This window comes from Muntiacus reevesi, chromosome 3, assembly GCF_963930625.1.
Source record: "Muntiacus reevesi chromosome 3, mMunRee1.1, whole genome shotgun sequence".
In the NCBI taxonomy this organism is placed as follows: Eukaryota; Metazoa; Chordata; class Mammalia; order Artiodactyla; family Cervidae; genus Muntiacus; species Muntiacus reevesi.
The window spans coordinates 140,837,264-140,860,393 of record NC_089251.1 but is presented as its reverse complement, the minus strand read 5'-3'; the positions used below and the strand labels follow the sequence as shown (position 1 = coordinate 140,860,393).

The window sequence follows — 23,130 nt, the reverse complement described above, 5'->3', positions numbered from 1 at the left end:
TGTTGCAAAGAGTTAGACACGAAAGAAGTGATTTAGCAAGCAGGCGGAGATAACAGCCAAAATGACCGTAAATTACTATAGAATCACAAAATCCCCTCCTACAAAATAATTTGTAGTTTATTGAGCTGCACATTTATGGTTAATACATTTATGTGTACATAGAAATTTTAAAAATTAAATGTAAAATATAATGACATTTTCATGGATACAAAAGCGATCCATCGCTCCTCTGTTTAGAATGATTTATTAGTAATCCATAGCCCTTAGGACATAATCCTAGATCTTTAGAAAGGCATGCAAAGCCCATCTCTATGAGCTGCTTTCTCTTCTTCTTTGTCTTCTGAAATGCAAAGATTCTGCTCCAACTGTATGGAACCAGCTACAGTATCCTGAATGATTGTGCTCGCTCGTGTTTACACGTCTTCTCTGGGAAGCCTCTTGCCAGCGGCCATCCCCTCTGCTTTGAGCCAGTTCTCTCTGTGGGTCCATCAGGCTTTGAGCGCACTTCCTCCTTCATGCTGCCCTGTGTCCCACTGGATCCCTCCGTGACCCTCTACTCTAGGCTGGGTTCTGAGCTGCCAGGAGGCAGGGGTTCTGTCTTTCTCCAGTGCCAATCACAGTCCCAGGCATCCATCATGTGTGCCCTCAAATAAGTGTTTACTGAGAGAATCTAGAAAGTGTAGCTCCACTATCCCAAATGGAGTAATGACTTGGGGTTGCTTGGGAAAGACAGACTCTCTACTCTCAACAATTATGCTATAGAGAATGTGTACATATGTATACATAGAGTATATATATAATGTATATATAATCCTTCTTCACACATGATTCCTAGATAGTGCTCTACAAGGATGGCATGCTTCCTGATGTTTTCAATACTTCTACTCCCCACTCCTGCCTTGAAGCCTCACCTAGAAAAAGCAGACATGTCGTGCTCTATAGGTGGCATAGACGAGGAGACACCTCTGCTGTCAGAGGGAGCAGTGTCTTTCTGGACCCACTAGAGGATGGTTTTGATTATTTTTTAATCATTTACTTGGAACCCATCTCCTTTCTGTGGTCGATGCTTACAGGTCAGCCCCTCAAAGGTGTTTCCTCCCTCAGAGGAGCTCATCTGTTCCTTTGTGTCATCCACCACAGTTTCTTCTTAGACATTTATTTCTTTTCTGTCTTTCTGCCAGCTGGAGGTGGGGTGATCGCTTCCTCATCACTAGGCATAATGCAGAATGGCACTTCATTGGGATTCAGTGACCATTTGGCAGGATGACTTTGAGATGAATTACTCTCTGAACGAGTGTCATACTCCTAAGTGTGCCCAACTCTGAAAAAAAATCACACAACTTAATTCTCAAAAAACAAACTGGGAGATAGGAATTGCTATGACTATTTTACTGATGAGAAAATAGCCAAAAGAGACTGACTTGACAAAATAGCCGTCAATGGTAGGAATTAAAGCCTGGATCCAAGGTGTTCTGACAAGAAGTCAATTTTTTTGACCTCTACAATTATCTTTAGAGAAAATTTTAGGAGTAGTGAAACATGGATGGCAGTTCCAAAGTTCACCCCAGTGGGAATTCCATTGTCTCTGTGGTCAACACACACAAGGGAAGAGAAAGACAATCGAGACGATGGCGATGAAATGATGCTAGAAATGACCTGAAGAGCCTATTGAACATACTATGGATGTTTTCCCTCCAGTCACTATGCTTGTTTGCTAAGTCAGTTCAGATGTGTCCCACTCTTTGTGACCCTGTAGACCGAACGGTAGCCCGTCAGGCTCCACTATCCATGGATTCTCCAGGCAAGAATTCTGGAGTCGGTTTCCATGCCCTCCTCCAGGCGATCTTCCTGACCTGGGGATTGAACCCGAGTCTCCTATGTCTCCTGCTTTGGCTGGTGGGTTCTGTATCACTAGCCCTACCTGGGAAGCCTCCAGTCACTATAATGACATAACTCATTGTAACCATCAAGACCTAAATCCATAATTTATACCAAAAAAACCCACAAAAAACCAAAAACAAAAAAACCAAACCTCCCTGTAGTCTCACTTGTATGTTATGCCGTCTTTAGGAAGTTCTTTATGAGTTGAGTTGTGTTGACATTGAAGTCTTATCAGCTCAACAAGAACGAAGAAAACTCATGGGGTTTCCCTGGTGGTTCAATGGTAAAGTATCTAACTGCCAATGCAAGAGATATGGGCTCGATCCCTGGTCCGGGAAGATCCCACATGCCTTGGAACAAGTAAGCCTGGGAGCCACAACTACTGAGAGGTACTCTAGAGCCAGTGATCTGCAACAGGAAAAGCCACTTAAATGAGACGCTGATGCACAACTAGAGAGGAGCCTCCTCTTACCACAATTAGAGAAAGCCCTTGCATCAGCGAAGACCCAGCACAGTCAAAATAAATAAAAATAAATAAATTTTTAAAAAGAATGAAGAAAACTCAAATGAACAATTCAGTTCTGGCAGGATTATTTATCGGGTGAGAACCAAACAAAATGAGGCTCTGAGTTTATTAGTAGCTTTTAGAATGTTTATTCAAAATAAACATTACAAAATATTTTATTTTCATAACACACTGCTTTGTACATATTAGCATAAAGCATCATGACTCAGAAACTGTAGTTACAATATCTCCACATTATGGAGCACATGAGGCCAGTCCAAGCTCTTGTGACTAATGATGACCAAACGGCACTGAATCATTTTGTTGTTGTTCACTCACTCACTTGTGTTCGACTCTTTGAGACGCCATGGACTGCAGCACTCCAGGCTTCCCTGTCCATCACCAACTCCTAGAGCTTGCTCAAACTCACGTCCATCGAGTCAGTGATACCATCCTACCATCTCATCCTCTGCCATCCTCTTCTCCTCCTGCCCTCAATCTTTCCCAGCATCAGGGTCTTTTCCAATGAGTCAGTTCTTCACATGAGGTGGCCAAAGTATTGGAGTTTCAGCTTCAGCATCAGCCCTTCCAATGAACACCCAGGAATGATCTCCTTTAGGATGGACTGGTTGAATCTCCTGGCAGTCCAAGGGACTCTCAAGAGTCTTCTCCAACACCACAGTTCAAAAGCATCAATTCTTTGGCACTCAGCTTTCTTTATGGTCCAACTCTCACATCCATACATGGCCACTGGAAAAACCATAGATTTGACTATACAGACCTCTGTTGGCAAAGTTATGCTCTGCTTTTTGGTATGCTCTTTAGGTTTGTCATAGCTTTTCTTCCAAGGAGCAAGCGTCTTTTAATTTCGTGGCTGCAATCATCAACCACAGTGATTTTGGAGCCCAAGAAAATATTAGTCTCTCACTATTGCCATTAGGTGATGGGGCCAGATGCCATGATCTTAGTTTTTTGAAAGTTGAGTTTTAAGCCAGCTTTTCACTCTCCTCTTTCACTTTCATCAAGAGGCTCTCTAGTTCCTCTTCACTTTTTGCCATAAAGGTGGTGTCATCTGCATATCTTGAAGTTATTGATATTTCTCCCAACAATCTTGATACCAGCTTGTGCTTCATCTAGTCTGGCATTTCACATGATGTACTCTGCATATACATTAAATAACATCTCTGTGAATTAAAAGCTTGGAAAATGTCTGTGGGCCCACCCCTTTGATGTCATATTGTCTGCTGATCTATAGAGATAACTTCTTGTCTAATCCCATAATAAATTCAGATGTTTTAATACAGAATTCCTCAAATGATTTGGACCACCATCTGCAGTGAAAGAAAGAGTTACTACTTCTGCCTGTGGCAGGAACTGGGGAGGCCACTCAAAGGCTGAGGCACTTGAAGTGGATCTTGGAAGATGAAGAGGACCTTGCTTACTGAATGAGCAGACTCATGCGTCGCTGGTCTAGGGAGAGCATGAACAAAGACGCAAAGGTAAGATGCATCTACAGTGGGTACTGAGAGTTTGCTGAATTCTTCTGAGCACGGAAGACAAAGAGAGCAGCAAGGAAGGCAAGGATAGAGAAATAAGACTGAGGAGGTTAAGTTGGAGCAGGGTCAGGAAGAGCTTTATAACATATTTAGTCACTTAAGCTTTATCCTGAAAGTAATTGGGAAGTATTTCATCAAATGAAATAGTGCTTAAGAAATTAAAGACAAAGGTCCTCCTAGAAAGATATGAACCGGTGTGACTCTCACAAAGAAGTTAATAACTAAACATATATCTCTTTTCCCCCTAGCATTCAGCAGAGGAAATTAAGAACAGAGACACAATTTCTTGCACTGTTAATGTGATGCAGTGATGATACCGGTTCATGATGTACAGCTGGAAGGTAAGACGCTGGGCTTTACCCCAGGAACACACTGGGGTGTAGTTTAGGAACGTGGGGTGGGCTGTTGGGCTCACTGGACTCCTCACAGTGACTCTATTCTTTGTGATCACCAGTCTGACAGGATGCTTACTGGGTCTTGGTTTGCTCAACTATAAATGAGAAAGTGAGAGTAGATCAGTGATTTATATCAGTGGTTGGCAAATTTTTTTTCTCTAAAGGGCTAGATCATAAATATTTAGGACTCAAGGGCTTTACAGTTTCTGTCACAACTACTCAGCTCTGCCACTGTGGCTCAAAAGCAGTCACAGACAATATAGAAATGAGCGCGTGCCAGTGCATCCTGATTAAACTATTTATGGGCACTTGAATTTGAATTTTTGAAATTTTCATGTTATGAAGTACTACTTTTCTTATGATTTTTTTCAACCATTAGAAAAGTATGAAACCCTTTCTTAGTTTGCAAGCCAGTGAAAAAGCAGGCAGTGGGCTGGATTCTGGCCCATGGGACATTGTTAGTCAATTCCTATTTCTACAAGCCTTATTTACTTCTAAAGAAAACATGTAATTCTTCTTAAAGCTCAGCAATAGTATCTGTTCAACATTTTCTACATTTAGTAATTTATTTTAAAATATAGCCATTCTGTATTGACAAAACATGCTGGTTGCAAGGGTGTTTGCCTTACAATTATAGAGATTTATTGAAGAATTACATTATAGGACCAAAATAAAATAACTTTCCTAATACTCCCACTAAGATCACAGAATGGTTTAATGAGAAACTACCTTAACAACCCATATATTGTCACTCCAAGGGATAAAAGATATTTTTAAAATACAGCATTAATATATTTTTTAAATGAAGAAGGATTGAACAGATATTTGTACACTAATGTTCATAGCAGCATTATTCACAAGAGCCGAAAGGTGGAAATAACTCCAGTGCCCATCAATGGATGCATGAATAAACAAAATGTGATATATATTATTCAATGGAATATTAGTCCATCTTAAAAAGGGAATTAAATTATTATACATGCTACAACATGGATAAGCCTTGAAGACATTATGCTAAGTGAAAAGTGATGGACACAAAATGATCAATGTTGTACATTTCTACTTATATATGGTACTTAAAATGGTCACATTCATAGAGGCAGAAAGTAGAATGATGGTTGCTAGGGGCTGGAAAAAGAGGGGAATGGGAAGTTAGCATTTAATGGGTGTACTGTTTCAGTTTTGAAAGATGAAAAGTTCTGGAGATGAATGATGGTGATGGTTGCACTCACAGTGTGAATGTACACCATGCCACTAAACTATGCATTTAAACACAGCTACAATGGCAAATTTTATGTTAGCTATATTTCTACCGCAACAAAAAAATGGGGAAGAGAACAATGAGATGGCTAACCTAGTATCACACATCACAAAAGGAGGAACTAAGAATGGACTGCAGGACTAGAGCCTCGTATGGTAGGATAGAATGCTGTGAACCCAAAATGACCTTGTCAACTTAACGTCTGTCTTTAGAGCACTCCATTTCCGACCAGGCGTCTGTTCCTGCGTACTCTATTTCAGAGCACGTTGTATCATGGAATCTTCATAACTGACATTTTACTGAGGGGGAGACAGAGGTTTCGAGAGGTCCATTGTCAAGAAGCCAGCAGGCAGGGTTGAGAGCAAACCCAGGACGGCACCTCCAAAGCCTCTGTGCAAAACCACCTTGGGACCCCGCCTCTCTGAAATTCTGAATCTGCCCCTTTAAGGGTCTTAAAATCCTTGGCCATTGAATACAGCCTTTTGAGTGTAATTCATGCAGCCATTGCTTCCTCTGAAGGAGTGAGGACCTGTGTGCTGTTGGTTTATGGAAAGGCCAGAAGGCTGAGGCCATGTGCTGGCTGATGATGCCGTGGGCCAGGCTGATTTGTGTCCTCACTCTCGGTCGAATGACTAATATAGCCCTTTAGCTCACAGATTTCCACCTCAGACATTTACACGATACCACTAAATAAAAAATATGTGCATGTCTTATCTCCCCCACTTGACTGTAAGATAAGGGCAGAAGTTGAACCTGTTTAATATTTATACCCTCCATAGGATCACCCCATGCAGGGCTCGGGACCAAATAGGCACTCAGCAAATATTTGTTGAATGAATGCATAAATGAATGTTAAATAATCTGCCTCCAGATTTTCCCTTTGTTTCAAATTGTCTCCTCTGTCTGACACATATAAGTGCTTTCCGTGTCCCTTTCATGGATATTTCAGATGCCCTCAACCACTTTTTGTGTTCTGGCTGGCTTTTTCTAATCACTGAGGAAACAGACTGGGGGCCAAAAATAGAACCTCCTTGACAACTTCGCAGAGGACTTCCGTCCTCAATTCCTAAGGTGGCAATACTGACTCTGTTAGAGCAGAATGGCAGTTTCATGACTGCCACGGTCTTGATTTTTTTTTTTTTTAACCACTGCCTGATGTTTAAAAGGGATCAAAGTTTCCCCTACATGTTCTTAGTAAAAACTGCAATCACCCTTGGAAGGCAGGGTTTGGGACAGATAGAGGAAGCGTCATCAGAGTCAGTTTCTCTTAAGGATGCTTAAAGGTACGTCAAAAGGAGGCAGATTTTCCTCTCTTTGTCTCTACCTCTCTCTCTTCCTCCCTCTTCCACTGCCGTCTCCTTTCTTGTTTTCTGTCTTTCTTTCCTTCTGGGTTTATGGCAGGGTCAGTGACTCATCTATGTTTCTAAGCCAGGGCGTATTATGAAGACATGAAGACAGGAATGTGTATAGGCCCATACTCTGCCATAATACTGATCCTTTTGGGTTAAACTGGGGAAAACCCACAGGAAAACATACTGCCTCAATATAGAATTATCGGTAATCCATGGATGCTGGCACATATGTTCCCAGCATTGCGCTATGGGGATTAGATAGGAGACTGACTCCTTCTCCAGGGACACTACAAGATGGGAAGATGATGGAACAGATACAGAGCGAAGAAAACATCTAAGTGTTAAGTGGTCGAAAACAAATCCACAAGGCTTCCCTGGTGGCTCAGATGGTACAGAATCCACCTGCAATGCAGGAGACCCAGGAGATGTGGGTTTGATCCCTGGGTTGGGAAGATTCCCTGGAGAAGGGAATGGCAACCCACTCCAGTGTTCTTGCCAGGAGAATTCCATGGACAGAGGAGTCTGCCAGGCTATAGTCACAAAGAGTGGTCACAAAGAGTCAGGCACGACTGGGTTCACAAAGTGTTGGACACGATTGAATGAATAACCATCATCATCACAATCAGACTCCTAGTCATTACGGTTCCCATTTAAAAAGTATTTGCTGTGTGCCAGGCACCATGCTAAGGACTAAGGATGCCACGCGCATACCTCTTGAATCCTAACCACCAACCAAAGGTGCATAGGTGTGCAGAGGCAGTAGGGCACGGTGGGTAGGCCAGGCTCCGGATTCAGATCCCAAGGTCCTGGGTCCAGCTGTGGCCTGGCCTCTCCCGGCTGCAGAGAGAGAACCATTTCCCCCAGACATCTGGTTGTTATATCCAGTCTTTGTTCCTGGCAGTGGGACTCTTTGAGCACTGATATCCCTCCCTTTGCTTCTATTTCCTCATTTGTGAAATAAGAATCATCATGGAACTTACTTTATAGAGTTGATTTTAAATGAGAAAAAGTAAGTATCCTGCTTGAAACGGTACCTGATGTGGAGTCAATTGTCTGTGAATATTAGGTTTTATGACCCTGAGGCTCAGAGAGGTTAAATAACTTGCCAGCATTCACTCAATAAATTTATATCAGGACGAGAATTCAAACTCAAACCTGAGTGATCCCAAGACCCGCAGATCTTAACCACTTCAGCATAATGGTAGTTCAGAGAGCAGTAAATCATTATGGATTAGTGTGAAAAGGGGGGAGATTTACAGAAAATGTGAGAGCATTTGAAGGATGGAGTAGAAATTATTGAAAAAGAAATAGAGACTGTTGGCTTTGATGGAGGACAATCTCTTAAGTTAACAAAATGTTCCCCATTACCAAATACTACCTCTGGGGTTACTTTCTTGTCAACCAGACTCATCTTCCCTCCAGTGAAGAAGACATAGCGGATGAAGGATATGGATCACTAAGGATGCTCTGTAGGTCAAAAACATTTCCTGCCCCTCCATGAATCTCCCGTAGTATCCTGGGTCTTGGTTTCTTTGGCTCTATTTTATTTAGAATTTTTTTTTCTGATTGCACACATACATGGATTTGTTGAAGTATAATTGACTTACAGGATTGTGTTAGTTTCAGATATATTGCGTAGTGATTCTTTTGTTTTTTTGGTTTCCAGATTTCTTTTGCTCTATTTTAGATTTTACTTGCTCAAAGGGTAAAGAATCTGCCTACAATGCAGGAGACACAGGAGACGAAGGTTTGATCCCTGGGTCAGGAAAATCCCCTGGAGAAGGGAATGGGCAACTGACTCCAGTATTCTGGCCTGGAGAATTCCATGGACAGAGGAGCCTGGCAAGCTGCAGTCCATGGGGTCACAAGAGTCATATATGACTGACTAACATTTCAGTTTTTTCCATGTACATGTATATCAACTTCTACAACTGTATCTATGTTGAAATGTGACAAATTTGAGAAACACTGTTTAGCATGATGAACTACAGGAGGCTGGCTAGCAATTTAATCTTTGTAGTTCACTGAGTGTCTAATTGTATTTCACAGTTCTAACCTTAAGCTCAGCTACAGTGATGGGTTCCCTTCCCTTTTCCTCCTCCATCCTTTAGTTCTGGAGTCTTTACCAGACTGTGTGGGAGAGGATGACTGGTAAAACACAAAGTCAGGGATCTTGGGGAAGGGGATGCGAGGCAGCAAGGTCGAGGGACTGAGGGAGAGCGGGAGCACAGGCCTAGAGCAGGCCATGGGCAGGCACTTGGTACTCCTGGAGCAGGCAGAGGACGGCCACACCTGTGAACTTAGGAGTGTCTTAAAGAGACTTGGGAGGCCACTCACCAGAGCATGTTATCCCCTGGTTCTGCATGGAGAACCTTATTTGCATCTGAGGCAGAGAATTGACTAAATTTGAGGGGAGGGGGGAGGATTCCCAATCCATGTTGGATACATTTTGACTGTTCCATCCCCAGTGACCAGCTGTCAGCTGGATTCCATCAGTAAGGGAGCCCGGGTCATGAAGACAGTCCTAAACGAACCATCTAACCAGTCGACCATAAAACCATATGGCCTCTCCTGTGCATAGGTCTAAGTGAAATGAATAAGCCCTTTTGTGCACTATGCACTTCTCCCTCCTCACCCAGCACAATCTTAGCCCTCTGGAACATTTTCCTACTCTACAAAGTGGCCCTGAAATACATTTGACAATCCTGTAATGATTGCATTTTGTTTCTGATTTCTGATATACCTTCATTCAAGGTTTCATCATCTCTTGCCTGAACCACAGGAACAAACAACTTATTGGTCTCTGTGTCTTCCCTTCTCTTTGTGACTGATGCTGGAATTGTCTTTCTCAACCATATGTCTACAGTTGTCATTGTCACCTGCTTTGTTGGTGTCCTTTGGTTTCCTTTTCCCCTAAATGAAATGTAATATGGAATCTTCTATGAAACCCTGAAGCAGCCCTGCTCTGTGGAAGTGGGCGTGGGTGTGGACAGGGTCCAGGCACATTCAGCCTGTCTCCTGAAAGCATTCACCTCGTTGACCTTGACCAGTTTCGGTCCTCTCGGGGGCGTCCACAGGATCCTCTAGAACCTGTCTGGAGCATGAACACCCTAAAGCACGCAGCCCAGTTCCTCCAGCCTCCTTCTCAGCTCTCCTCCCACACAGCTTCAACTGCAGAGCCCTCAATGTGCACTCCACCTTTGCCCAGGTTGCCTCTTTTTTCTGGAATGCTCTCCACCTCATCTCTATCCAATGATCTCCTCTGATCTTTTGAGAAGGAGTTGAGATGTCCCCTCCTCTTAGAACCATCACAACATCCCTGAGGAGGGCTTGGTCCACCCTTTGTGATCTCCCTGCCCTTCTCCAAGTCACCATTCACTGCCTTGTCTTGCAATTTTTAATGTGCATCTGTATCACCCGTCACTCAGCTCTCAGAGAGCCCATGTCTTACTGTGTATGTTCCCTCATATCCTATCTCCTAGCCTAGTGCTTGTCCGTAGCCGGTTGTAAATGAGGAAAATCAGTGCACTTAGCTCACTTTGGAGTCAAAGAGTACCTTGAGTCTCAGAGAGTTTAGCAAATTTGGTGAAAATCAGTGAATATTTTCTTTAGTCTTTGTGGAGTAAACCAACACTGTGGTTTTGTCCTTTAAACCACATCTAGATAAAATGGACTTTTAAGGCTATAGTTTCAGTCAAGATGTCCAGAATCAAATGAAATGGAAGAAAATGGTTCCCCAGCATTTCTGGGAAATGATCCCACTTCTCCATCAAGGCCCAGCTCATGCATCATCTCCTCCCTGGGGCTTTAGTTGGCTTCTCATTCCCGTGTTTGTCTCTTTTTATTTAACTCTTCTAATGATGATTGGCTTTACTATATAACCCATTCTCTAATTCCCTACCCTGCACTCAATCAGTATTTTGAGTTGAAATATGTTGATCTGGGAAAGCAAAAGCTGTGTCTTGTGACTCTTTCCACTCTGTATTTTCTGTTAGGCAACAAAGGAGTTGAATCTCCTAGGGCTTTTTTTCTTTCTTTCTTTTTTTTTTTGCCTTAGCCCTTCCCCCGCAAAAAAATCAGAGGAAGAAGGCTTACTGGAACATATGCCATTTGTTAATTTGAGCACGTGGTTCTTCTTTGGAAATCTTTTAGGAAGGTAATGATTACCGTTCCAAAAAAGATTATTTAGCATCTTCTACGTTTCAAGGATGTAGCAGAATTTAACGAAGGGCAAAAGATGTCTTTGCCAAGAGCGTCCAATAATGGGCATCATTTGGTGTGCAAAAGAAAGCACCAGGTGGGGCGAGCCAGGTGGTCTGTAACAGGGATGCTCACTTTTTCTCTGGTAGGCAAGATGCTGGGAGCTGGAAGACGAGAGTTGCAAAATGGGAATCTTGATAGGGATGGAAGTCCTGCCAATTTGGTAGCAGGCGCTGATACCCAAGGCAAGAAAAAGTGAAAGTGAAAGTCGCTCAGTTGTGTCTGACACTTTGCGACCGGATGGGCTACACAGTCATGGAATTCTTCAGGCCAGAATACTGGAGTGGGTAGCCTTTCCTCTCTCCAGGGGATCCTCCCAGCCCAGGGATTTAACCCAGTTCTCCCACATTGCAGGCAGATTCTTAACCAGTTGTGCCACAAGGGGAGAAAGTGATGGTAAAAAATTTCCCCTGTGGAGATGGCTGAGGAACTTGAAGTGCACTGTTCTCCTGTAGCTGATGTTCATTTGTTTATTATTTCATGGAGGGCCAGTTCCTCTTCATTCCTCCCAAACACTCAGAAGAGTCTGTTGTGCACTATGGCTTTTTCATTAGTGGTGTATTTTGGAAGAAATGAAGACCAAGGTGGCTGCACATAGCACTGGAAGAGGAGAGAAGTCACAGGAGAAGGACAAGTCAGTCAGTTAGTCAGTTCAGTCGCTCAGTCTTGTCCGACTCTTTGTGACCCCATGAATCACAGCATGCCAGGCCTCCCTGTCCATCAGCAACTCCCGGAGTTGAGTTACTCAAACTCATGTCCATTGAGTCAGTGATGCCATCCAGCCATCTCATCCTCTGTCGTCCCCTTCTCCTCCTGCCCCCAATCCCTCCCAGCATCATAGGTATCAAGAATTCAGAAGAAGCAGGAAGTCTGAGCAAGAGGTAATTAGGATGCTACCTATGGGGGACCACTGGGGGATACCCTGAAATCTGGAGGAGCGGGCTGTTCATCTCCCAGTTCATGGATTGAAGATGCCAACTATTTCGTTTGGATGTTAAGGGGAAGGGCACGTCTTTCCTTTCAGGCAACAAAAGGGATGTGCTGTATTGCAGAAGAATGTGTGTACTTTCTTACTAGCAGCGCTATTTTAAGACACCTCTAAATCTTGGGCATCTTGATTTTGGAGGGCTCAAGTTATATTGTCACAATAAATACAACACTGTATTTTGTTAATAAATGTGAAGCCATCTTGATAATCTTGTTTTGATATTATTATACATTCTCGACATAATTATTAAGTTACTTTTTATAGTGTTTTTTTTTGACCCAACACATTTCTTAAAATCAGATCTTAAATATTTTAATCTACCTTTGCAAGGCTTACGAGCCTTCAACCCTTTGCTTGCTTTAGCTAATGGATAAAATGTTCATATGTGAAAGTAAGCTCTTTCTTGAAGAGGTAAAGCCAATTCCTAAAGAAGTGTTATCAGCTTTCCTTGACAAACACAGATATTTCACTCACATCCAAAAATGACTTAGACCCTGAGTTTTCAAACAGGATTTCAGTAGGTTAATTAAAATAGCATAGAAATAATTTTTAGTGTAGGTCTTTATCTATAAGCCTTTTGGTAATCAATTAGGGTCTTATTTCTAATTAAAAAGCAAAACAAGACAATACATATAGTAATTAGTAAATGAAAACCTTCAAAGTAAACCTCAAGGCCTGATAAGAACTGTATAATTTTTTTAAGCATTTTTGTGTCAAGAGACTATTCAAAGTACAGGTTTTATAGATATTTTCCTTTCAAAGAGAATTCTCTTAGCTAATCAGATGCTGTGCGGCCTTGCCTTTAATTTTATCTGGCCAAGCTTCCCGCCATCTGTTTTCCCATAATGCTCTCACTCCTCCAGATGTTTGGCACAGTGTCTCAACTTGATGTCTATTTCTTCTTGTTCCCCTTCACCTCACATGAACCTTCCAAGTCATAATTCTTTAGAAATAGACACAAGGAGCTTTATTTCAAATCACCATTTTTACTGAAGGAGTTCCATCTCCAAGGTCAGTAGAAGTCAAAAAAATTTCTTATTGTAGAATTCCTTGGCTGTGTGCATTTTTTAAAAAGAAAGGAAGAAAAGAAACCAGAAGCATAAGATTGTTAAGCAATATCCTCATGTTCACGTAAGCCAGGGACTCAGGAATGGGAATTAAACATCAAGAATTTTACTTTTGATTCTTTTTTAACATTTGATTTACTGAAAACTGAAGCTATTCTATCAGTCACTTGGCAGCTTCAACTTTGATCAATGCCTCTATTCAATAGGGGGTCAAATACCTGAAGGGAAATAAAAGAATTCTCTGGAACATATGGCAGGAAAGGATCATTTGTGTGTGCCTGCTGAAAAGACAAATGACTCCCGTTCTCAGCTCCCTTACTGTGGCCGTGTTCTCTGCCGCTCAGCTCATCATAGACAATCTTGGGCTCCAGCTAATCTGCTGCTTTTCAAAGCAAGCTAAATGGAAATAAAGGTTTAAATATCTGGAAACGAAGTTATGATTTAAGAAAAAAAAAAGCTAGCAGTCTGAAAAAATTTTCCTGACAAAGTGTACAGCATGTTAGGAGAATTCTTTTCTGAGACCACCTGCTGATATTCTATTTTATAACTAGAGAGAATACAGCCTTCTGGCCAAAACTTAGATGGAACTATAGCTTTTGGAAGAGGAAGGAAAAAATTACCCTAAACCTCATTGAGAACAGAAGTGGTTTTCACGGTACAAACAAATCTACAAGATAGAAAAGTTCTCCTTGCTATCTTTTGAAAAATATTTTGTCCTTAAGGTCTCATGTGTACCCTCTCTATTCTCCTACGTTTACTGCTGAAATCTAGGTCAAGTCATTATCAGCTCATGCTGCGCCTGGGCCATGGCCTCAACACGTGTCTTCCCACTTCCAGGCTCACTCAATTGCATTGACCTATCCTCCTTGAACTCCTCCCAGCGAGAACCCTGCATTGGTTTAGGAAAGATATCTCACAAGGTATTGGGGAAGAAGACAAAGCACTGATGACCCACCCAAGGGTATGGATTTGTGTCAGAAAGGGAGTCAAGATGTGGACAGAGCTAGAGTCTGTCATACAGCGTGAAATAAATCAGAAAGAGAAAACCTAGGATTGCATGTGGGATCTAGAGAACTGGTACAGATGAATTAGTCCCAGGGCAGGACAGAGATGCAGACATAACAAACAGAAGTGTGGACGTGGCGGGGAAGGGGAGCGTGGGATGAATTGGGAGAGTAGCGTTGGCATATACCAACACCGTGGGTCATGTAGCTGCTAGAAAGCCGCTCTATAGCACAGGGAGCTCACCCTGGTGTTTGTGGTGACCTAGAGAGGGAGGGATGGTGGTGGGGACCCAGGTCCCCGGGGGAGGGCATGGATGTATACATATTTCTGATCGACTTCTTTGTACAGCAGAAATTAACACAACGTTGTAAAGAATGATACTCCAATAAATTTTTAAAAAGAGCTTCAATCTACTTATGTGAGAATTATCTGGAATAAGCTCAGGAGGTTGTTTCAAGAATGAACTGTGATAACATGTAAAAAACTCTGTACCTTGCTTCTCACCCTATAGACACTCAGTGGGTCTTACCTGCCACTGTCTCTTGTGAATTTTTACCTTACCTGTCTCTTGTGAATTTTTCTTGCCACACCCTTTGTCTTGTGAATTTTTCTTGCCACACTCTTTGTCTCTTGTGAATTTTTGCTTCTACTGGTCCTTTTACATGATTTGCTCTCCCCTGCCAAGTTCAAAGTCTACTTACTTTGAAATACTACCATACATTATCACATCTGGCCTAGTAGTCTGACTAATAATGACTCTCCCATCTCCTCTTACATATTGTAAACATCCCAAGAACATGCATCTTTATATTCCTTGTAGCATTTTAAAAGTTTGCAAATAGCGTATGCTCTGTATTTATTGAACAAATTCCTATTGTTTACCAAAACTCTCAACATGATTTTCAATCATAAACATTTCAATTTAATCCATTAAGAACTGAAAAATCAGGTGGAATTTCTCTACTAAACATTTCTCACCCAGTTTCTAAGGATCACATCTTAAATAGCAAACCATATTCTCTTGAAGATGTCTCTTCCTGCCAAGGTCATCACCAGTACAATGTTTTGACATAAATCAAGCCAATAATATGAGACTGAATAGAACTTATTTCAAGCTCACACAAATGAAGGAAGAAAAATTAAAATCCCTTGAAAAAGAGCTGCCAAACATTGGACAGCCTGCTAATGTTAAAAAAACGAGATGTTTCTTTTCACCATCCCTAAATTATTGAGATGGCAGGTGTGCCTGTTTTATGTTGTTGCTTATGTCTGTGATTGAGAAGTAAACTTTGCCTGTAGCCAGTTAATCATCTGAGCCTTTTGGAAAACTTAATTGAGAGGTCATTATTTGCTTTGCTTCCTTCTTCCTCCGCATCTCCACAGCATATCAGCAATCATAGTGATGCATCACTCTGCTGGTAATTCATACGGTATATTCAGAACCACAGATCATGGCTGCTTCAGACCTGCCAGATGTTCCAAGTCTCTTGCTGCAATTAAGTTCCAACACAGCCCAATTTGAAAGAGATGGAGAAACCACAGTTCTAATTAAGAATATTCATGAGTTTGCACCTTGGAAAGCCAGAAATCACACAATGTCCCAGAGTGGACAATATCCTTTCCTTTGAGAAGACAGAAAAGATGCAATTTAAAATAAGTCACCAGATATGCACTAGGGGAAGCTCTGAAGTGAAACAAAAGGTGTGGGATTGAATGAACTATTTGAACTCTCAGCTAAACCTGCCTTAATAAGAATTTAAAGGGCTAGATCAGGGCTCCTAACACTGACCATACATTTTCATCTGAGAAGCTTAAAAAAGAAAATCACCCTTGCCTGGGTCCACTGCAGAGCTAGTCTAGATCAAGAAGAAGAAACAGTATTGTCGTGAGTATTCCCATCTCCACACAGGAGTCACCGCTAGACTGTTGCTATGGTAACCACAAACTGTGTTCTTCTTAGACATTTAAATGAGAACTCAAGTCATCTTTAGCTGGACTAGAAACAGGTGCCAGCATTTGGAGTAGGCTCAGTCAACCAAATTAGGCAAGGCTGAGACTTTCTGCTACACCTACGATAAGTGATCAGAGCATCTTCAGAAGAAATATAGGAAATGATCTTCATTAGGATACTTGCTTGAGGTGGTAGAGTTCACATTTTGTGAACCATTTTATGTTGAGTGCGTTGTGATCCCTGGAATTAGAACCCTTGAAAAGATATTAAAACACAATATGGTGAGTTAAGGGATCAGGATTCAATGTCTATCATTAATTATCTGTGAGATGGGCAAATTATTCCAACTTTCTGGGTAATGATCTCTTTACCTAATAAAGAAAAAGTTTCAAGGGGCAATTTTAGGGGTTCAAGGGGTCTTAGAGGCAGTTGTTTTATCCTACAGTGGACATCTGTTGTTCTGAACTTTCAAACCTCACTTTTCCTCTATCCTACAGCTGACCCTTGGTTTTTCTCCAGATGTCAATCTTCCCTCACTCTCAGGCTCTGTAGGTATGGACTCTACTCCTGGCTCCAGAGCCCAGCATGTCACCTAGGTCTGGCCAGTTGAAACACTGCATTCCCTGTTCATACAGTGAGTGGTTTAGGAATGTGACTCAAGTCAATCAAATTCAGTGAAACTCAGTTCTGGGATTTTTTTTTTTTTCCTGGAACTATGGTGTACGATAAATTCTTTTCTCTGGGTTTTAAGTTTTAGGAAGTAAGCTTGGAGCTGAGAGGAGAGATCTTGTCATCATAGAGGGATAACATGCCTGAGGATGAAGCCAACACAATACAAATTAGAGCTAACCAAAGGAGAGCTATCATTCCCTGGTGGCATAATTTAAAGCTCCTAGACCCAGCTATGCCTGAAGCTGTTACGCCCTTTTCAGTAGTCTATATCAATAATGCCTCCCCTCTTGTAAATTAAGCCAGTTTGAATTGGATTTCTTTTACTGGCATCCAAAAGAGTTCTGATCAACACCAACTCCTCATTTTATAGGCTTTGGAAAATGACACCAAAGGTGGTGACTTGTCCAGATATAGATAAATTCAGAGGCAGGATTGGAACCAGCTTCTGAGCTTTCCAGTTCAAACACTTTCAAAGTACATCTAAACCTTGAATTTACAAACAAAACAAAACAAAAAAACCCACGAAAACTGCTGATTTCTTGGAAATTTCCGTTTAACCAACTCTTTCCTCTGTTCCAGTAATATTATTCTTTGTAGTTCTTGAGTGATTTATTTTCTTGCAGCCTTTTGCTATCTCTGAAGTCACTTATTTTGTAACTAGTGTACCTACTAACCAAGTTAATGAGAAACAAACCTGGCAGCAATCCACCACTCAAATTATTATTTTGGTGCAGTTGAGAACAACTAAACAATAGGTTGTCTGAATTTCTATTTTTCATCATACTTATTTTTCAAATCTATTTTTCAATAGATTTTTCAAAATGTTGTAGCACTGAGACCTCAATTTCCCATTAGAGGCAGAAGAGGTGAATATCTTTAAAAAGAAGAATGCAGAATTAGGGCTTACTGTTTTGCTAAATGTGAAATGCCAGGCTGGATAAAACACAAGCTGGAATCAAAATTGCCAGAAGTATCATCGACCTCAGATATACAGATGATAGCACTCTAATAGCAGAAGGCAAAGAGGAACTAAAGAGCCTTTTGATGAGGATGAAAGAGGAAAGTGAAAAAGCGAATTTAAAACTCAACATTCAAAAAACTAAGATTATGACATCCAGTGCCACCACTTTAAACAAATAGAGAAAAAGTGGAACTAGTGACAGGTTTTATTTTCTTGGACTCCAAAATCACTGTGGATGGTGACTACAGCCATGAAATTTAAAGATGCTTGCTCCTTGGAAGGAAAGTTATGACAAACCTAGACAGAGTATTGAAAAGCAGAGACATCACTTTGCCAACAAGGATCTGTATAGGTTTTTTCCAATAGTGATATACAAGAGTGAGAATTGGACCATAAAGAAGGCTGAGTGCCAAAGAATTGATGCTTTTGAACTGTGGTGCTGGAGAAGATTCTTGAGAGTCCCTTGGTCAACAAGGAGATCAAACCAGTCAATCTTAATGGAAATCAACCCTGAATATTCAGTGGAAGGACTGATGCTGAAGTTGAAGCTCCAATCCTTTGGCCACCTGATGTGAAGAGCTGACTCATTGGAAAAGACACTGATGCTGGGAAAGATTGAAGGCAAAAGAAGACTGGGATGGAAGAGGATGAGGTGGTTACATAGCATAACTGACTCAATGGACATGAATTTGAGCAAACTTAGGGGACAGTGAGTGAAGCACAGGGGAGCCTGGTGTGCTGCAGTCCATGGGGTCACAAAGAGTAAGACACAATTTGGTGGCTGAAAAACACAACAATTTTGCTAAAAATTGATCTCCATCAATCATTATTTTCAATCTGTAGCTAGTGAATTAAGAGCCAAATAATTAAATATTTTGCAAAACAGTGAATTCAGCTTAAGATCTTCATTCTACATAAACTGTGTATTCCGATCACCCATGACCCCTCTATTTAACACGTAAATTGAATCCTTATGAATTTTTCTTCCCCATTGAGCCCTGAGCTTCTATATGTCAGGGATCTTATTTTAAACATTTCCAAGTCTCATGAACACTCAGTCACCATGCACTGTACGTGTGCATGGAGTGGTGGTTAGGAACATGGCTGTTTCCAGTTTATTACTCGGAATATTGAATCAGCATGCTTGCTACAACTATCTCTGTGATCTGGTATCAAGTTCATTTGTCTGTTATTAGTATGTGTGAGAAGAGTTTGTAATATATTCAAACTAATTTCATGTTTTGAAAGTTTTTGCATGGACCATTTCTAATCAAGCAGAATCTCGTGGGATTTTAGACCCTGAAGTGTCAGATCTAATTGTTATATTTTCATTTTCATGTCTTCAATAAGCAGCTAGAAATTAAATTATGGATTGACACTTGGGGGCTGTGTGAACTGTGAGAAGGTACATTCTCAAATCTTCTCAAGTCTTACTTGCTATCCTTCCAATTCATCTCACATCATCTGGGGTAGAGAAAGCGTGAATCTTTTTCATTTTACACACCTGGAGCTACAGAAACCAACCAGAGAGAGACTAGACTAAGGAACATTATGGAGTTTTATGTTGTCACAGACATGTGTGAATTTGTCAAGTTCTACCTCATTCAGAATAGAGAGATTGGGAATGCTTTTTCATCCAGAAAGGGAAGATATGAAATTTATGGGTACGGATCTATTAATATTTATCTTTTAAACTAAAGAAAGAAATCAGAGCAATGTTTATTTAAAAAATAAGAGAACACATCCAAACAGCTTTTACTGGAGAGTTCATTTTCTTTTTCCATTTAAAAGTGAAACATTGCATTAAAATTTGCACATTTATGTCAAAGGAGAGAGAGGCCAGATCTCCATGTGATATCTCATTCACTCCTCACAATACCCCTAAACACGTGAATATTATTATCCACGTTTTATCAGTGAAAGACCATCTTGATGGAGGTGAAGTCAATGGTCCATGGTCATGTAGCCAGTGAGCTGCTGAACTGGATGGAGGTCAGGCATGCTTGCCTCACAGTTTCTGCCCTGACCACTCTGCTGCAGAGCTTCTCACGACATGGTCTCGACAGCTTGAGAAGACCTTCATGTATGAGCTGCGGGCTGTTCAGCTACATGCTTCACACCGTTACCTCCACTGATGCTTGTGACTACTCTGTGACTGAGATATTACTGTCTGCACTTTGGAGATCAGGGAAGCAGCCTGGGTAACTTGCCCAAGGTCACAGAGCTCACACATGTGGCAGAACTGTGCTATTAGACACCACTCCTTCCTTCAGCTCATGTTTATTACACACAGCCTCTCTGCCAGGGTGAGGAGGAAATGCATGATTTCTGTTTTAGCTACTTTAAATATGAGTTAAATATTTTTTGAATGAAGGTATTGACTCATGCAAAAACTAAAGAACAGACATCATCAGAGCATTAGTGTTTCTGAAATCTGACTTTAGGCCCCCTGCAGGGCCCTCCAGTGCTGTCCTGGAATACTCTGAGAGTTTCTGAGCTGAGTTTGATCCTTGTGCTTAGGAATCTAGGTCTTGCTAGACTTGGCTTACACCCTGGGCTAAAAGAAATCACTGTCTTCCTTTCCGGTCTCTTTTGGGCCCTCCCTCACCAGTTCTCTCCTGCAGAGGAGAGGCTTGACCCTCTGATGCCCACCCACCCACTTGCCCCCTCACCCTCATTCTGTCCTCTTTCTTCTGCTGCCAGGCATTTCCAGGGAGAAGCTTATCTCAGCTGCTTCCGTTTCCACACCTCCCAGTTCTTCCTTAAGTCCCTCAACTACCATTATCCTCACCCAAACCCTGTAGGTTCAAAGTCACCCATGACCCCTGGTCACTAATCTAAATATTCTTTCCTAGTCATCTCCACCAACTTCTGACTGGATAAAGTCCAGGTCTGATTTCCCTTGTTCTCTGCAGTCTTTGGGCTTGGAATAAAGTTCTGCTTTCCTCTCTTGTGACTATGATATAAACAGCTTTGCTTCAGCAAAACTGGTTGACTCCATGTTTCCTGAAGGTATTTTACACATTTTTGTGTTAGGCAAACAAAGCTATTTTCTTCTCTTGTCTTTTCGGTTGGGTGCAGGCAGGGAGCAAATCATTTTTAATTTTAATTCTTTTTTCTTTTACAAATACACTGAAGAATTATGCAATGCTGTCAGTGCTGGATGCAATCTTGGGCCACAAGTCTGCACACTCCTTTGCATCTGGTCCTGTGATGGCAGAACCTTTCATCTCTCCCTTATTGTTTGCTATGTATAATTCCTGTGTTATCTTCAAAATAAAGAAACACACTATCTTTTCTCCGGTATGACTTTCATTGTTGAATTACCACTGCTGGATGCACCTTCTTTCTGAGCTCTGGTTTGCCTTTATTCACTGTGACCATCCCCATGTCACCCGCACCAGCTGCAGGAAGTCTATTTAGTCGTCCCTTGCTCCCTTTCACAGAGATGATATACAAATTTTTGGCTCCTGTGTTGCCAGAGTGGTTGATCATGGTTCCAACTGGAAGAGACAAGGAAATCTGGAATTTTGCACCAGAGAACTTACCATGTCCCTACTTTGACATCTTGAATGCCAGAAAGAGATAAAACGCAGCAATTTTCTTATTGGGTAGATGCAATATGGCTTAGAGCACCAGTATAAAGGCCCAAAGGGAAGAGAAAAGTGAGGCTTCTGTTAAACTATTCAGAATTTTTCTATTAGAAAGTCTAGAAAGAAGCAGCGTTGATTTCAGCACACATAGATGATCTGTACTTTAGAGATCAGATTGTGTGAGTATGTTTTCATTATCTAAGGTGTGAGTTGATGTATTTTTCAGTGTTTAGTGTTTGAATCTCTTGAATGTCCCTAATTCGATCTAAGACTTTGGGATGGTTTTCTAACACACTGAGACTCAGTTACCTCATGTAAGAAATGGAGGTGATTATGGTCCCTGCCCCATAGTATTGTTTGGAGAACTAAAGATATAATGCACATGTATTAGTTTCCTGTAGCTGCTGTAACAGATTATTACAACCATGCTGGCTTGAAACAACAAAAATGTATTCTCCCACAATTCTGGAGCCCAGAAGTCTGAATCCAAGGTAGGAGTAGGGCAATACTTCTGCCGGAGGTTCTAGAGGAGAATTTTCTCCATGCCTCTTCCAACCTCTGATGTCTGCTGGAATTTCTTGGTGTTCATTGGGTTTGTATTCACATCACTCAAATTTCTGCTTCTGTCTTCACATTGCCTTATCTTCTGTTTGGGTGAGACAAAGCTCCATCTCTCTCTGCTGATATTCAGGGTCCACTCAGAGAATCCTAGTGGAAACAGTGACAGACTTTATTTTCTTGGGATAGACACAGCAGCCATGAAATTAAAAGATGCTTGCTCCTTGGAAGGAAAGCTATGACAAACTTTGCATATTAAAAAGCAGAGATATCACTTTGCTGACAAAGGTCTGTATAGTCAAAGCTATGGTTTTTCCAGTAGTCATGTACGGATGTGAGATTTGGACCACAAAATAAGCTGAGTGCTGAAGAATTGATGATTTGGAATTGTGGTGCTGGAGAAGACTCTTGAGAATCCCTTGGACTGCAAGGAGATCAAACCAGTCAACCCCAAAGGAAATCAATCCTGAATATTCATTGGAAGGACTGATGCTGATGCTCCAGTACTTTGAACACCTGATGTGAATGTCTGACTCATTGGAAAACACCCTGATGCTGGGAAAGACTGAAGGCAAAAGGAGAAGAGGGCAGCAGAGGATGAGATGGTTAGACAGCATCACTGACTCAATGGAAATGAATTTGAGCAAATTCCGTGAGACAGTGGAGGACAGGGAAGACAGGTGTGCTGTAGTCCACGGAGCCACAAAGACTTGGACACGACTTAGAGGCTGAATAGCAGCAACAACAATAGAGAATTCAGTTAGCTACTCATTTTTAGATCCTTATCGTAATCATATTTGCAAAGACTTTATTTTTTTCTAAATGAAATGATAGTCACAGGTTCCTAAGAGTAGGAGAAGGAAATGGCAACCCACTCCAGTATTGTTGCCTGGAAAATTCCATGGATTGAGGAGCCTGGTAGGCTACAGTCCATGGGGTTGCAAAGAGTCGGACACGACTGAGTGATTTCATTCGGAAGCCGCTATCAGCCTATCACACCAAATTATCACACCTATCACATCAAATTTCACATCTTGAAAGGTGTGACCTGTTTCCTTCATCTTGGTATTTCCCACAACACCTAGAACTGTGATTAGAGGATGATGGGTGCACAGGAGTTCCTAC

General features: G+C 41.5%; 1 pseudogene; it reads right to left on the bottom strand.

Annotated features, from left to right (window-relative positions):
• Window positions 1-20,994: 20,994 nt before the first annotated feature.
• On the bottom strand, window positions 20,995-21,421 carry LOC136163247 (large ribosomal subunit protein uL14-like; annotated as a pseudogene).
• Window positions 21,422-23,130: the final 1,709 nt, after the last annotated feature.